The sequence below is a fragment of the Macrotis lagotis genome, chromosome 7, assembly GCF_037893015.1.
Source record: "Macrotis lagotis isolate mMagLag1 chromosome 7, bilby.v1.9.chrom.fasta, whole genome shotgun sequence".
NCBI classification, from domain to species: Eukaryota; Metazoa; Chordata; class Mammalia; order Peramelemorphia; family Peramelidae; genus Macrotis; species Macrotis lagotis.
In genome coordinates this window covers 89,311,713-89,329,647 of record NC_133664.1, presented here as the reverse complement: position 1 = coordinate 89,329,647, position 17,935 = coordinate 89,311,713, and the positions used below count along the sequence as shown (strand labels likewise).

At 37.1% G+C, this 17,935-nt stretch overlaps 1 long non-coding RNA gene across 1 annotated transcript in view; it reads left to right on the top strand.

The window, feature by feature from the left end:
- Nucleotides 1-5,710, top strand: part of LOC141492693 (uncharacterized) — a 29,904-nt gene extending 24,194 nt beyond the window's left edge. Inside the window, exon 3 of the long non-coding RNA XR_012470035.1 lies at nt 5,350-5,710. This is a non-coding gene — a long non-coding RNA (uncharacterized LOC141492693). The remainder of the gene's footprint in view (nt 1-5,349) is intronic.
- Nucleotides 5,711-17,935: the final 12,225 nt, after the last annotated feature.

Here is a 17,935-nt window from a genome sequence, read left to right as displayed (position 1 = left end):
AGGCATTTTTGTGCCAGAGGACAATAACTTCAGGCCTTAATATAATCTGTCATTAGAGTTTTTAAATTGTGTGAACAGAACCGATTTTAGATTTGGTCAGACATTAATTCATTGATATATGACAAGCACTAAATTGTATGCCACCAACCAACACAAGGTAATAGGCAGGATCAACTACCCATATCCAGAAAGCAGTTGTGAAGTACTGATAGACTCTTGGAAGTTGATAAAGAAGAATGACAGTGATCTATGTCATTAATCGGGCAGGACCCTAAACAAAAGAAAACTCAATCATGAGATTAATAATTTCCTTCCTGTACTTTGACTTCCCTACATCTTCACTGAAGGTAAATTTTGTAGTTTTGAACCAATAAATCTGATAAAATCTATAGCCCCAAGTGAAAACTGAAGCAAAGCTCTTTTTTGTAAATTCATCTGCAGAATCTTTATAAGAGGTGGCATAGTAAAGTTGATTCTTTTTTTTTTTTAGGTTTTTGCAAGGCAAATGGGGTTAAGTGGCTTGCCCAAGGCCACACAGCTAGGTGATTTATTAAGTGTCTGAGGCCAGATTTGAACTCAGGTACTCCTGACTCCAGGGCCAGTGCTCTATCTACTGCACCACCTAGCTGCCCCCTTTAAAAAAAAAAAATTTTTTTTTAGGTTTTTGTTTTATTTTTGCAAGGCAATGGGATTAAGTGGCTTGCCCAATGCCACACAGATAGGTAATTATTAAGTGTCTGAGGTTGGATTTGAACTCAGGTACTCCTGACTCCAGGGCCGGTGCTCTATCCACTGCGCCACCTAGCCACCCCAAGTTCATTCTCTTTACACTGAATATAATTAGAAGAACTATCCCAAACTTTTTCTAGGCTAATAGAGATCGACAGTCTGCTGACCTGAGTTCAATTTAATCTCCTTTTGATTCACGGCAGGACCTGAAACATAGCATGTAACTTAGGAAAATGATGTGCTTCCATTTTGATTCCCTGTCTAATCACTCCCTTGAAGGAAGTTAGGTACTTAGGGATAGATCAGAAGTCTCTGGAAATAGAGTTACATTTGAAAATTACCTAAAAACAACTTAAAACCTTTTAATTCCTTTACAAAATACTTTCCAAGCAATCTCATTTGATCTTCACAATCCTGATTTAGCAATAGTTGTGTATTCTTAGGGGAGCTAATTGTCCCAGTGTACTACAAAACCTTCTCAAATATATACACAATCACTCAAGTGATCAATTTAGCAATTCACATAGGAAAAACTAAAAAAATAAGGAATGCTTATATTATCTATAGGCAAACACTGAAGACAGGAAATCAGTTGGGTCCAGAATTGGATAAGAGAATTTGGATTGGATTACATTTGGGAAATTGAAGAGTGCTTTCAATGAGTCAAAGCTACTCCAAGATACAACTCATCTTTTAAAAACCAGTACTGACTGATTTTAATTCTATATAGCTGAGATTCATGGAATACCAAAATCTCTGAAGAATGTCATTTATGGATGACACAAAAGACAGCTGAAAGATCTATTGTGAGAATAGACTGGAGCACAGTACCAAGAAAGTTTTGTGGCAAAAGGTTTAAAAGTGTCATTTCTTGGTAAAGTGGGGGGCGGGGACAATGGATATGACATATTGCCTATGTTATCAAACATTCAACAGCACTTGTAAGTGTGTAGGTCAATGGGCTGTTTGTTATCTGCCCATATCAGTAATCAAGATGTTGATGTTATATTGATGGGTTGTATTTATTTTCTCATCATCACAATGGAAAGCTCTCTTACAGTTTTTCAAGTAGTAGTAGTGATAATAGATTGCAGTCCTCAAATTGAATCAACAAACATTTATTAAAGGTTTGTTTACATGACAGAACTCAGTTCTAAGACTTGGGAATATAAATACCTTATCCCTGTCCTTGTCCTCTAGGGGCTTACATTCTGGCAGGGGGAGACAATAGATATAAAAAGAAGTTGGAAAAGGACAAGGGGTTGGGAAGGAAAGGAAGAGGAATATGGGGACAACTTGGCAGAGAAAGTCCAAAGTAGAGCCTGGAAAGAAATGAATACATCTTTGGGCATTTTTCTTAAAAATGGAGGTTCTGAGAGGAACCATCCAATCAAAAGAAGAGGCACAGGGGTGGAATGTCCTCCCTTTGTTAGAATTGTAGAGGTGGAGTGAGCTTCCAGAGAAGGTGGCTTATGTGTCATAATGGAGAAAGTCCCCTGAGTCAGGAATAGAACCTAGAGAGTAATGAAAAAAAGTGGTTGGGGGCGGCTAGGTGGCGTAGTGGATAAAGCACCGGCCCTGGAGTCAGGAGTACCTGGGTTCAAATCCGGTCTCAGACACTTAATAATTACCTAGCTGTGTGGCCTTGGGCAAGCCACTTAACCCCATTTGCCTTGCCAAAAACCTAAAAAAAAGAAAAAAAAGAAAAAAAAAGAAAAAAGTGGTTGGCCCAGGTACTTTGACTTTCTAGGAAACAAAAGTCTCAAAACAAGAAAAACATGTTAAAGTCATCAGAGAAGGCAATGGGTAGGTAGGCAAATGTTGTATGAAATAGGAAAGATAATAAACAGATTCCCAAGGGTTGTACTGATACTTATGAAAAGTTAAGACTTAAGAAAAGGACTCCAGAATGTTGTGTAGAGCCTCTATGTGTATTTCTAGGACACATGAACAAGCATTCTAATAGACAAGAAAACTTGGGCAGGTTTCAGTTTGGTCCCTTGGAGAAAGTTCTCATATTGACAAGAAAATAACTGACATCAATGTAGCACTGAGTCCATATTCACTGAAGCACTGAAATAACTAACCATTAATAGCCACCAAAGGAGGGGGAAACGTCCCGGTAATACTTTCAAAAGCTATCATAGAATGGACAAAGACAGAAGTGAGGGACAAGAGAAGAAAGCAGAGTTCCTTTGCTTGAGCAGCTTAAGGTCTCCTTAAGGAGACAAGATTATCTTGAGAAGATTAAAAAGCAGATGAGAATTTAGAGGAGGAGTTAAACAGATTTCATTCCTTTGGGTCAATTAGCATTCCATCTTATATGTAAATGAACATTTCTAAGAGGCTTGAAAGCAAGCTTGAAAATGCTCAATCTGTATAAGACCACCAATCTTGTTTCCTTCAATTGCTTAGCAAATCCCTTTTTTCAAAAGTAAAGTCTAATAATAGAACATAAATTAATGAGACTTTAGCCTGTTAAGAATGATCATAGGTGATGAAAAGCATTCTAGGGACAAGTGTACAATATTCTAGTAGGAATTTCCTGTCAATTCAGTATTTTCATCTAAAATTTTTTGATCTGTCAACCAATCTTTTCCTTTTTATTTTTGACATTTCACCACATGAGAAGAAAAACATCTTCCTCAGCCTTCAGTTTTACATCAAAGAGACCAGAATTCCTTGACTTCCCCTGCTCAAGCTGTCTTAGAGATGTCACTTGTTAGGTGCAATGACTGAATTGCCATCTAATAATATTTATGTTCTATCCAGAACCAAAAAGAAAAAACAAAAGACAGAGATGTTGGGAGACTGGCAGAGAATAATGGCAACTTTTTACTCTGTCTGTCAGCCCCAAGTGAAAACTGAAGCAAAGCTCTTTTTTTGTAAATTCTTTCAGAGATTCTCTGCAAAAGAGGTGATAGAGTAAAGGTCGATTCTCTTTACTCTGAATATGAGTAGAGGGATTATCCCATTCCTTATCTGAGTTAATAAAGATCAAGACTTCAACCTGAGTTCAACTTAGTCTCCTCTTGATGCATGACAAGATCTGAAACACAATATGTAACCTAGATAAATAATGAGCTTCCATTTCTGTGTCCTGCCTAATCATCCCCTTGTAGGATATTAGATCAGGGTCTCTGGAAATACAGCTACATTTGAAAATAATCTAATTTTTTAAAAAAACTTATATAAGTCCTTTACAAAGTTCCTGCCAAGTCAATCTCATTTGGACTTCATACCTGTAACACAGGAAAGGGGAGGGAGGGTTGGAGAGAGGATTTATTACTATTCTCATTTGACAGAAAAGGTAATTAGAGCAAAAATGATGAAACTGGATGACTATCTACATTCTTGGAATCTAATTTTAATCTAGAAGTCTATCTATGGTCCACATTTTTTATATTGTTTTTAACCCTTTACATGATATTAACAGAAATGAAGGATTAGAAATTCTTTGACTATAAAGAATTATACTTTGGTTCACAAAAATCAACTTCTTTTTAAAAAATATTTTTCCCCATTATACATTAAAACAATTTTAAACATTATTTTTAATGTTTTGAATTGCAAATTCAACCCCCTCCATCCTCTCTTTCCTCTCCCTTCTCTGAAATGGTAAGCAATACAATAAAGGTTATACATTGTACAATCATGTAAAACAATTTAATATTATTGATTTTATACAAGAAGGCTTGATCAAAAAAAAGGAAATGAAAACTAGTATACTTCAATCTGTATTCAATCAAAATAAGTTCTTAAGAGATTGATGAAGCATAACAAGCCTAGGCCAAATTTTGTTTAAAAAAAGATCTAGACATTTAGGTGGATTACAAACTGAATACAAGTCAACAATATGAGTTATATTAACTGTTTTCTATGTTGTATGTATAGGTTCTTATTTGAGAAGGACTATAAGAGGAAGGAATAGTGTTTTATTTTGCAATATAGACAGACTATATAATTTGAGTCCTGGTCCAAATGCCAGATTGTTTCCTGAGAAAGGAGCCATATTGAGAAAGAATTTTATGGTTTGAAATCTTGATTTTGGACAAGTTTAACATATTGGATCTTGAGTATTCTTTCTGGCCCCTTGGAATAAAATGAGTCAGAGTATCATTTTTCTTTCTCTGATAAGGTTGTGATTTGGAATGTATCTTCATTCACTTTCTTTTAGGTTTTTTTTTTTGCAAGGCAATGGGGTTAAATGGCTTGCCCAAGGCCACACGGCTAGGTAATTATTAAGTGAATGAGGCTGGATTTGAACTCAGGTACTCCTGACTCCAGAGCCAGTGCTCTATCCACTGCGCCACCTAGACACCCCTCTCATTCACTTTCCCTAATTCCTCCCCTCAACCAGATTCACAAAGATTTATCAATAGTATGTAAATCAGAAGATCATTTAATCTATATCTCATTTCATTCTTTCTTCCTATAAGTGAAAAAATTAGAATAAAATAATCACATTAATTAGATTCAGTTTTTCTCATTTTGTTAAAGTATTATACTTTTGGGAGAAAAAAGTCACTCTTAATACTCAGGTTTTTGTCATCAACCCATTCAAAAGTCTTCAGCAATGTCACAGCACCTGTTACATAACTACAAAATCTTTAATTCCAGAGGGAAGACCTTCCACAGTTGGACTCCATTCTGGGGGGTTGTGTCCCATCACTACCAGACCCAAATAAGTCTCTACTCTTGGTCTTTTTTGCCTTCATACATTCTCCTGGGCTGCCTTCATCCCTGGAACACATTATCTCCAACAACAGAGACCTTCTCTTTCTTCAAACCCCAGCTCAGACATTGGCCTCCAATCCCTGGAACCTGGAGATGAAAATGAGTTCTCCCTCTCAAGGTTCTCAAGGTATCTATATGGATCTCCTCCTTGCCCTTGCCCCTTCTGTCTTGAATCACATACCTTATACTTTACATTTTCATCAGAATGTAAGCTCCTGGAGATCAGAGACTTTCCTGTTTCATTTTTCTGGTTATAGTGCCTTGTACATAGGTAGAGAGATTAAAAACCAGCTAAGCATAGGATCTGTGATTTCACTGATATTGAGAACTGCCTGGGAAGGAAACTATTCTAGAGGTTGCTGAGGTGTGTCCCAAAAGTCTTAGTGCTGTTTTTAGGCTATTAAAACTTAAAATTAGCACCGACTTTTGGAACACTCTAGGAAATTAAGTGACCTTCTCAAAATCACACAGTCAGTATCTGTTAAAAGTTGGATTTGAAGCCATGTCTTCCTGATCTCAAGGCAGGGTTGACTTTCTATCCACTATTCCATATTGACCCTCATTTGTACATAGGGAGGGGGAAAAATGTTGGTTATTGCTTCTTGAATTAAATATAGACAGCTTTAAAATATAATTAGTTATAATATTAGTTAATCCTATCTATTATTCTAATAAATTTGGGCAATCAGCTTCCCTACATCATTTGATCTGCAATCCACCTCTGTGGATAGGTTCCCACCCCAGAAAGTTCTCAAATTGGGTCTATAAATGAGTATCAGGTCTCTCTCCCTCCCATAGGGAGGTTCTTTTATTATTTACCACATGTCCTTTCCTCTTCAACAATTCAATTCAACAAGTGTTGATTTAATATTAGCTGTTCAAGTATTGGGTTTAGAAGCTGCATAGACAGTCAGACTGTCTTATACTTTCTTACAAGGAATATTTGATTTGCAAGTAAAAGTGATATACAATTTTACAGAATTCAAAAGAAGTATAAGACATGGTCTCTGGGGGGGGGGGGGGTGTGGCTAGGTGGCGCAGTGGATAAAGCACTGGCCCTGGAGTCAGGAGTACCTGGGTTCAAATCTGGTCTCAGACACTTAATAATTACCTAGCTGTGTGGCCTTGGGCAAGCCACTTAACCCCATTTGCCTTGCAAAAAAAAAGCTTAAAAAAAAAAAGACATGGTCTCTGCCTTCTAGGAGCTTACAATCTTCTGACATTGCAGGATGATCTAGTGGGTAAAGCCCTGGATTTAGAGTCAGAGGACCTGAGTTCAAATTCTAATCCTTTTATTTGCTACCTATGTGACTTTGGGCAAGTCACTTAGTCTTACAGGGTCCCAGTTTTTTCATTTGAAGAAATGAGAGAATCTCAACAGGTGGCTTCAGAAGTCCTGTCTAGTACTATTATCTAAGCCCATGATCTTAAGTCCTCAATGAGTTCTCCAACAATGGTGCCAAACTTTGAATTCCTTCAACTGTGGTGTTCCTTTTAGAACTACTTCTTAAGTGATGGTATTAATATTCTGACAAAGTCCAAATAATCCTTAAAAGTGAAAATTTTAGTCAGTCAAATGGCAGTTTACTCAGATCTCACTTAGCACTTTGTATATCTCATACACAAATAATTGTAATGAAAAGCAGTATTCAATCACATGTCATGCTTTCCTATCAGACTGTAAACTTCATGGGGCTAGGGACTCTGTCTTGTTTAAATTTTATGTCTTCCAACATTATGCTATTCCTACAATAAATCCTTGATAAATGATTCTGGAAGTGAAATAATTATACTTCAGGCCTGATCTTTTAGCATATTCCTGAACCCTTTTTCCTTCTCATTTTTTCCCTGAATTTAAGAAAATTTTATCACCTTTGTTTACAAATAAAATGCCTCCCCTCCCCCTATATTTCTTATAACAAAAAATAAGACTGAAACTAATAGTCTATAGCTAATGTTCTATACTCATTGATTCTACTAACTCTGCATAGATAGCAGGGAGTGCTTTTTTTTCATTTATTCCCCAGATCCAGGCTCTCCCAAGACCTTGTAATATCAACACACACACACACACACACACACACACACACACACACACACACACGCAGTTTGAGGTTAGAAGGACAAAGAAAAACACCTGGCATAACACATAAACCACAGGAATTAAATAAATGTTTGGTAATGACAATAGATTATGTGTCACTACCAGTATCCACTTATGCCAAGGGCTGCATAGTTGAAGAGTAGATACCTTTATCATTCACCTAGGAGCAGGCAGCAGGTGCTAAACAGTCAACTCCAAAAACTAAATCCAGTTTTCTGGGACCCCAAAGTCTGCAAGTTGAGCCTTTGATGTTCTGATACCAGCCACAGCTATAATTACTGATGAATAACTTTTACTATCCACCCACATAATTTTATATACATGCCCACCATCACTCACACAAAATATAGCAGTAAGAAACAAGAAAATGGGCAGAAGCTTCCCTCAAACACTATAAACTTTTTGGAATGGGTATCCTTGTCTATCATGGCCTGTAATAAGTTAGGAATGCTATGTAAATTATTCAAAGGACTTTATTTACAGGAAGTGCATGAAGAATCTCAGTTTGGCAGGACCCCTAAAGAAGGTATCATAGAAGCACTCCAATGTAGCTGTACTTGATTATTACAGTGTTTTGCACATAGTAGGTGTCTCATACATATTAGCTGGCTTAATTACCTTTTAAATCATAGATAATTTTCTGGGAAAAGCAACTGACAAAGCAGTTTGGGGAAGGTGCCACTCTGCAGAACTTTTTTTTTGACAGTTTTAAGTATCATATAATAATATTTCACACTTCCTCTAGAAAAATGCAGCTAGAATTTTTGAAACTTGAGCTGTAGCTAACCAGCTCCTTCCTTATATCTTATCCAAGTCGATGTAATGACATAACTGGCTATGAAGGCAATTATGTTTAAGGGAAGAAAACTGTCACTGCTAAGGGCCTGAGGGTTTTTTGTTTGTCTTCCTTCCTTCACTTAACTCTGACTGCCTCACATCTGGGGCCATTTTCAGTTGTCCTGACTCATATCTGGTCACTGAATCCCAATGGTTCCGGAGAAAGTAAGATTGGGGTCTTTGCACAGCACCCCTTCACTCAAATCTAATTCATATGCATATCATGGTATCATCTTCTTGATGTCATGGTCTTCTTCAAGAACAAAGGATAAATATCATCATCATCATCATCCTTTTCTTCTCTCTCTGTTTCTCTCTCTCTCTCTCTCTCTCTCTCTCTCTCTCTCTGTCTGTCTGTCTCTCTCTCTCTCTTTTTCTTTCTCTTGTCTCTCTTATACTTAGAAAACTTTTCACATTTTCCTTCCAGGAAAGTCATTCCAAATTAGGTAAAAGTTGAGTAGCTATATCTCTAGGCTCTACTTGGAAGTCCAAAGTTGGATTTAGAGGTACTTTTACTGACCTTTACTGGGTTCTAATGACACCCATTCATATTCACAAGGGCTTTGAAGAAATGAAATGAAACCCAAGATAGAAAGAGCAAGAAACAGCAGCCAACAGACATAGCTGCCTTCCCAGTGATTAAATCTATGAAATTAGAAGGAAAGAATCATTTTACCTTGCTCCTCTGAAAAGTCATACACCCTCCTACCCTCTTATGTTCAGGGACCTTGCTTGGCATCTTCCTGTCATTTATGGCCCCTCCACTGAGGGGGTCTATCTGATATAGGAATATGGAAAGTTTTTTAATATTCTGCCACCCACAAAGGATAGGATTCTGCTTATTTGTGTAGCCAGACCTTTGTGGGATAGTAGCAACAAAGCTTGGGTGAAGTCAAATGAAGTTGCACAGCATTCATTAAGTGGATCTACCCCATTGACTGATTTTCAGTATCTTCAATTACTGAATGAAAGTATTGACCAGAATGCAGGGATATTCGCAGTTGTTTGAAGCTTAGGGATTCTACTTTAGAATGTTTTAAATGCATAAAATAAAGAATGTAGGATTACAAAAGAAACCAATTATATTGGATTTTTTTTTTTATTATTATCAAATGTTAAAAAAAAAATCCATGGAACCCAGGAGAAGAACTCCCAGAAATCATACTTAGGTCTCTCCTACAGTTAAGTCATATGAGTCTATGGTTTTGATACCTATAGATTCAAACTGATAACTATGGAATCCTCATACGTCCTCCAGAGAAGTAATAAGGATCATTGTTGCTTATCACTCATCTATTCCTGCTATTATCACCATTCAGCACCCCAGAGAGTACTCTTGGGGGTAAGGCCAAAGTACCCTTTGACTCTCAGAGAGTTGGCTACCTCTTCTTTTGTGAAAGGGGACTAACATTTACTTCATCAATCTAGTGAATTTGCTCAATCAGGTCATGGAAGTTATGTCCCCACTCTGTTGTCTACTTCATTCTTTTTGTTACTGTGTGCTTCGTTGATTCACTTTAAAAATAAGTATTAGAAGGCTGTAATAAGATCATTGGGGGAAACAGTAATGCATCCAGCAAAGATGCCACCCTCAGACCTCATAATCATCTTCACAATAGTTACCAATTACCCTCCCCACGCTTCCTCCCGACACTTCTCACCTTTTTGGCAGCCAAGTCCCAAATTGAAGAAATGAGTGAGTGCTGCTGCCAGCCAAGATCACTTGGATGTAGCAATCTGTCCTCCTTGAAGGCTTTTCCTACAACCTTCCAGAGATCAGTTACAGTCTATTAGGATGAAACTTAGGGCACTTTTGTTGGCTCTCTCTTGCTCTCTGGGAGACCAAAATCTCCAGCTGCTGCCACTATTTGCTGCATTTTTCTCCCAGTATGAAACTTTACTTAGCTTCAAAGTATTTCCCAGGTCCGTAGATAAAAAGACTTAAGACTGTATCCACGTAGTATGGATGTATCTATCATTCATAATGACAGGGGAAAGCAGTGGAGCTTGCTGATTGATCATCATGATATCTTTTTTTTTTTAGGTTTTTGCAAGGCAATGGGGTTAAGTGGCTTGCCCAAGGCCACACGGCTAGGTAATTATTAAGTGCCTGAGACCTGATTTGAACCCAGGTACTCCTGACTCCAGGGCCGGCGCTCTATCCACTGCGCCACCTAGCCGTCCTGCCATGATATCTTGATAAGGTTCATGGGGTACTGCCCTAGGTGAGGCAAAGTGTCACTGAAGGGGACTCTTTCAAAAGTTAGTCTATCCAGTAGTAAAAGGGCAGAACTTAGGAGTGCTCCCTCATCTTCTCAAGCTGGCAAAGTAAGCAGAACAATATAAGTGATTGCAATAATGTGAACCACATAACATTTAAAAAGAAATCAAACTCTGATTAATTATAGTAGCTAATCTCAGCTTTGAAAACCTGATGATAAAATAGACCTTCTTCTCAGTAGAGAGGTGGTAGACTGTGGATGTAGAATATGGTATATATTGTAGATTTTGTTTTAAATGTTTTTCTTTATTATGAGGAAGAGTTGAGAGTGTTTAAAGTTTAGAAAAGTATTAATTTTTTTTAAAAAAGGTATTAATAAGTTCTTTTAAAAAGAATGAGTAGGGGTGGCTAGGTGGCGCAGTGGATAGAGCACCGGCCCTGGAGTCAGGAGTACCTGGGTTCAAATCGGGTCTCAGGCACTTAATAATTACCTAGCCGTGTGGCCTTGGGCAAGCCACTTAACCACATTGCCTTGAAAAAAAAATCTAAAAAAAAAATAAAAAAAAATAAAAAGAATGAGTAGGTCTGCCCCACTTTTCCCTTGTATTATGAATGTCATTTCATGACATAACTGAATGTCATTTACACTTGAGAGAAAAAAAGGTGACCTTTTACTCATTTTACTCAAGGTTAATTTATCATGACTTAAGTCTGGAGAAAAGATAATTAATCATAAATTATTGGGGACATATCCTTCAAGCATCGAGTGGGTTTAGCTAAAAGTGAATTTGTCTCAGTGTAGAACTATATTAATAACAATACATGATGGATGCCAGAAAGCTGAGCCTTCAAGTAAAGGCTGCAGTGGTACTTCCTAACTGGATTGCCACCACCATGTCATTAAATTTCTCAATACCTCCAAGCAAATAGCAAAGGCTATACATTATAACATTTTCTACTTGCCTGGATAGAGAGCATTCCCATAGTGGGAATTCCCTATATGGATGAAAACATAAGTCTGAACCACTCCTTTTCTCTCCTTCTTCTACCCCACAAAAATACCCATAAATTTCTAACCATTCACCAATTGTTATAGCAAGTAACAGTCAGTGAGAATTTAAGTACCTACTATATATACACTCAGAATACTCTCTATCTGGTGGGTGGATTCCACCAGTGCAAGGAGAGAGCAGAGAGAGAAAGAGAAATAGAAAGTATGAAGGGTTAACTATAGTTAAGGACATAAGTCAAGTTTATGACATCATGTTAGCTCCCTCCAACCCAGAAGTCCAGAATTATCTCCTCCTTTCCCACTCCTAGTTTAGCTTGCTATTAGTTACCTGAAGTTCTCAGCATTACTGTCATCCCTTAATAAGGTCTAACCATGACATCACTCAGTGCAAATGAGCATACGAAACACTAAGGGAATAAGATGTAACATAGTTTTGAAGGGGATCATGAAAGAAGAAATAAGAATGACAAGATACAATCCACCTAAGATAAAGCATTATAATTAGGCACCCTTAGTATCAAGAACAAGTGCAATAAAAACTAAGGGAGGGATAGAAGAGAGCATTAAAAGGGGATTAATTGGAAAAAACATCATGGACCATTTTGACCTATTTTGCAATTTTTATCTAAGACTGGTCCTACTTATACACTTACATGGTATAAGATGTTGTTATTGTTTGTCTTATGTTTTCAAAGTGGACCCATGGCATCCCTAGGTGATAACTTAACTTCTGGGTGAATTGGATTTAAGTGAGGTAGTTGCATTTTTCTCTTCCAAAGTCATCAAAGTCCAATGCAAGTCAGAACAACTAGTGATGCCCTAGGATGGAATGAATGACCTATTTGAGTTTGATGTCTGACCAAGCTCTAAATATTTCACAGAGCCTACTTCAGCTGCCTTCATGGCTATTGGAACAAATTGTTCTCATCTACCGATTCTACTAGGGAGAATCTTCACATGCTCAGGGTAGACATCCCCTTAACTCAACCAACAGGTTTCAGATCCGTCACTTATCCACATCTCCTAAGATAGTTTACCAGGGTATGACTGCTGGGCATGCTACAAATTCCTTGAGACACAGGTAAGAGTTGAGTGCTAGGTAGACAACAAAGGTGGATGAGCAGCTCTGAAAGGGGCACAGCAAGTTCTCATACCAGAGGTTCTAGTCCTCTTGAACATCTTTCACCCCATGGTAGAAGAGAGTGGAATGAAAATGCCCTATACTTACTTTGAAAAATTAGAGGTTCATTTCCTTGATTTGCTCAAAGTAAACAAAATAAAAGCTAAAATTTGAGAAGAACTTCTTTGTGGTCTCTCTCACAGTCCACAATGGGATATTCTGCCTTTTGGGCAGAATCATTGGGGCACTGACCAGAGAAGCCCATTTATTCTTTAGAGGTTCAGCCAAGCTTTTTGACAAAATGTGATGTGATTCAGACTTTCCAGGACAACACAGTATATGTTTAATGTGGTTAGGGTAATGCCCAACAAGCATCCAAAATATATTCTGATTTTGGATTTCATTTACTAAGAACTGTTGCATAACTGAAAGCAGATAGGAGTAAGCAGATTAGCAATCAGCCCAGGTGCCACCCGATAAAATTCAGGGTGAATCAAAGGGCAACTACAGAAAACAGGTGACAAGTACAATTTCTGAATTTTCTACAAGTCAGTGCCCTGATAGAATCTGGACAAACACCCACAGCTCAGAAAAAGGCTTACAAGGCTGCTCCAGTTCAAATTTCATGAGTGAAGTCATGCAAGGGAATGAGCAGGGCAGACACTTGGGGAAAGAGAACTATTCATTGGGTTACTCCTGCAAGCAGTGTTCTAAAATAGAAGAGTTTGAATTTGTCTTTACACTCAAGATAAAGAAAAACTATTGGGGGTGGGTTGATTCAGTGGTGGGTCTGCCTTGCCCAAAGAACCTAAAATGAGTGGTGCAAATAAAGAGGTAATTATGCAAGAGTGGGAAGCACAATTTTGAAAAAGTGCCCTAAAAATGCATACTCTGAAATAAATAACCTATTGCAACATCAACATAGAAGAGGAGAATAGATCATGTGTTTCAATCTCTAACCTTTACCCTGCATGTTAATGTTCCAATTTGCAGCAGTTATGGAGAAGTTGCTGACCGTATTAGAGATGTGAGAGCATTAACAAAGCTGTCACTGTGAACCCACAAGCAGTTGCAAAATTAATTTTTCCTTCATTAAGAATATCCTAATTTGCATGATTAAAATGTCATACTAGATAAACACATGTGGCTATAAATTGAATCACTGAACAAAAATGCCACCTGCTGAGCAGAAAGAATAAGACAAATAAATGACTTGCCACAGTTAAATGAGCATGAGATTATGTATTCCTTCAAAACAATATTCTAAATACTTGAAATTTGCCTTTACTGGACTAAACATTTGAGAAAAACTAGAGAGACAGTCATTAAAGAATGTTTTATGTTGAAGAATCAACTCCTGAACATACTTAAATATCTAGTGTTTCAATTTTTGAAAATTGCTATTATATAGATTTTTTTTTTTGCCTGCTCTCCATTCTACCCTGCTGCTCATCTCTTCCTGGCCAAGGGTGAACTAGGACTTTGGTCCTGACAGAGATCATGCATGCCCCTGTTCAAGTTAAGAGGCATGTTGCTGTTGCTTCAGTTGTTTCAGTCATGTCTGACTCTATGTGTAGTCATTTGAGGTTTTCTTGGAAAAAATAATGATTTACCATTTCCTTCTTCAGTTCATTTTGTAAAAGAGGAAACTGAAGCAAGAGGGGTTAAGTGACTTGCCTAGGGTCACACAGCTAAGTAAGCATTTGAGGTCAGATTTGGCCTGGAGCTCTATTTACTAAGTCACTTAGCTTACTCTAGGTGTAAGCATATTGAAATATTTGGAGGCCTCATCTGTGCCCATTTAGGGAGACACAGAGAAAAGGTAAAAGTCTGTCCCTGCCCTTTTCCCACTAGCTAATTTTTATTTGCCCCATAACTATTTCTGATGACCATTACTATAACTTTCTTATATTAGGGCCTTGCACCATGCCCAGACCATCAATGTTTTTAGCAGGTTCCCCTAGGTCAGAAATCACAACTCAAATCAAGTTTTTGGTAATAAACAAGGAGTAAATGAAGGGGACAAGGGAAAAAATAGCATCATACACAACTGCAAGTCAGTTCCATTAGTCCTTTCACAGTTGATGGAACAAAACAGTGAAATAGGGGTAATCTTTAGCATATAGGACATTTGGCAACCTAGAAGATAAAAGCAGAATTGTGAGATTTCACACGCATACATATATATGTGCATATAAACACATGAAGTTGTAACTTAAATACTTTGGCCACATAATGAGAAGACAGGACTCATTGAGAAAGACTGAAGGCAAAAGGAGAAAGGGATGAGATGAATAGGCAGTGTCATGAGCAATGAACATGGGCTGGCACAGACTTGGGGAGATAGTGAAAGATGGAAGGACTTGACATGCAATAATCATGAAGAGTCATACATGACTGAGCAACAGCACATGTGAATATGTATACATACAATATCTTCATCCATTATAAATATCAAGCCAAATATAATTTATTATATGAGTATATACATAAATATCTGAATATTGTGTATAGGCATATATTCACATGAATATATCTATATACACAAATAGGATAGAACACTAGACTGGGAACTGAGACTTTTAAAGAAAATAGATGTTTTCATTATAATATAGTCTATAAAGGATGCATTCATTTCTGCCTTTCTACTTTTATTCCTTTGTGCACTAGCATTTGATCAGGTTTTACTTGAATAAACCACTTGATCAAGTGCTAGAGCACAAAGAAATAAAGAATTCATGTATTCCTGAGACTATGTATATTTTTTACTGTTTTCATAATAGAATACCATAAACCTTTCAAACTTTTCCCCCGTCTGTTCAGTTCTATGTTTTCTCTCATTTACTTTTGTTAGATTTATACTGTTCTAAAGGAAAAACATTAAACGATCTTATAATCATTGCATTACTATCTAATTGGGGCTTGTTTTTAGTCTCACCTTTCCCAGCTGTGTGAGCTTGAATAAGTCATTTAAACTATCCAAGCCTGAGTTTTCACATCTCTAAAGATTTTGAAATGCTTTTATTAAATAATCTCTGAAGTTCCTTTGAACTCTAAAATTCCAGAGTTAGGGTATTCCTTTTTAAATATCTCCTTTGATAGCATTCAAGTGTTTAAAACCCCTCAACTTTCATTGGTCATACAACATAGCAACTAAAAAAAGATATGATCTTGGGTTGCATTAAGAGAGTATTTTTGGAGAGAAAGAAGTGACAGTCTTGCTGTGCTTTGCCTTATTCAGATTTCATATGATGTGCATCGCGTTTTAAGACAGTATTCAGAAAAGGGTCAACACAATGGAGAAATATGGTCACATAACAATCAGCTGAACAAACTAGAAATATTTCACCTGAAGAAAAGACGTCAGAGAGACTTGATAGCCATCTTCAAGTATTTAAAGGGTTGTTAAGATCAGGCTTTTTTCCGTCTGTTTCTAACAGGCAAAAACATTAAACAATGGGTCTAAAGAATAAAGAAAGTAGGTTTGGGTTTGGGTTAAGGAAAAAGTCCCTAAATATTTGAGCTACATTATGGTGGAATGAAGGACTTATAAATTAGGGTATTTTTTCTCATTTGAAGCATCCAAACAAAGACCAGATGACTTTCCATTAGAGATATTATAGATTAGAATCCAAGTTCATATGGGTTGAAACAGAAGAGCTTTCAGTACCCTTTCATTTCTATAATTCTGTGATAAAGCCAAAATTCCTTAATCAGATATTCAAAACTCTCCATAATCCAATAAATCCTCCCACATTATTCTCCTATAGGAATTATTTCTTCTAATCCCAATCACAGGCCATCAAGACATCCTAGTGTTCTCTTGTTCCATCTTTTTTTTTCCATTACCTTTCCTGGGACTGAAATGTTCCCCTTTCTACCCAATCAAATCCTTTAAGTCACAGCTCAAGTTTCCTGCCCACTAATCTCACCATGTACTACCTGCTGGTAGATCTTGTATTGTCTTATAACACAAGAAAGTGTATTTTGTCATGTAACTTCTTTATTGTTTTATACACACACACACACACACACACACACACACACACACACACACACACACACACAAAATATGTTCCCTGTAGGCACAGCTCCTTAACATAGTCTGCTTCTTCTATTAAAATCTATTGACACTTGTTGAAAAATTTTCAGGGTTTTAGAAAACTATTCCACCCTATAGTTTATGACTGACCAGAGTTTGAAACAAAGCAAAAATGGTAACTGAGACTAGATGATCTCTGACTTCCCTTCCAACTAGAAAATCCTATGATCCTAGAATATTTCTCCTTTCCATTTTGAGTTCCTTCCCCCTCCCCCTTTCCCCCTTTCCTCTTCAATTATTTTATTTTATTTTTTTATTTCATTTTATTTTGTTTTTGCAAGGCAGTGGGCTTAAGTGACTTGCCCAAGGTCACACCACAACTAGGTAATAATTAAGTGTCTGGGGTTGCATTTGAACTCAGGTCCTCCTGACTCCAGGGCCAGAGCTCTAACCACTGCACCACCTAGCTGCCCACTCTTTAATCATTTTAGAAATTGCAAGAGATAAAGAAGAGAAGGGGACTTCATGCTAAAATGGAGGCACATTTCCCAGTTATCATAGACCTACTCAAACAATACCTTGAAGTTTACAGTAGACAGAATTATGATACAGAAATTCAAAGAGAAACTTCTTTCACCCCAAAACTACACAAGAGGTCTGCTTTAGATGACAAGGGGCAAATAATTGGTCAAAAAGCAGAAGGTCCACATCAAAGAGATAGGTTTCCAACAAAGAATGCCTTGACTTGAAAAGTTTGAGTATCATTCTACAGAGTTGACAAAGGATTTTAATGGAATAGAACACCACCAAACATTTCTGATAAGAAAACTAGAGCTGAGTAAGAATTTTGAAGTATAAACATGAGTCAAAAAAGAGCAAATTTAAATAATTATACGTATATTATAACTGACTATAAAAAACCTGTATAAAGATGTAATGCTAAAGTTTAAATAGAGTAAACAAAAGTTTCCCTTTAGAATCTCAATTTCTTCGAAGGGAAAAAAGGAGAAAGTTAAATAAGAAAAATAAATGTCCGGAGGTTCTGAGGATTTGTAGAGAAAATGAGAAGGGAAAGCAAAAGGAAGAATACATTAGTGTAGAAAGGAATAATAAGGGGATGAAATTATTTCTCA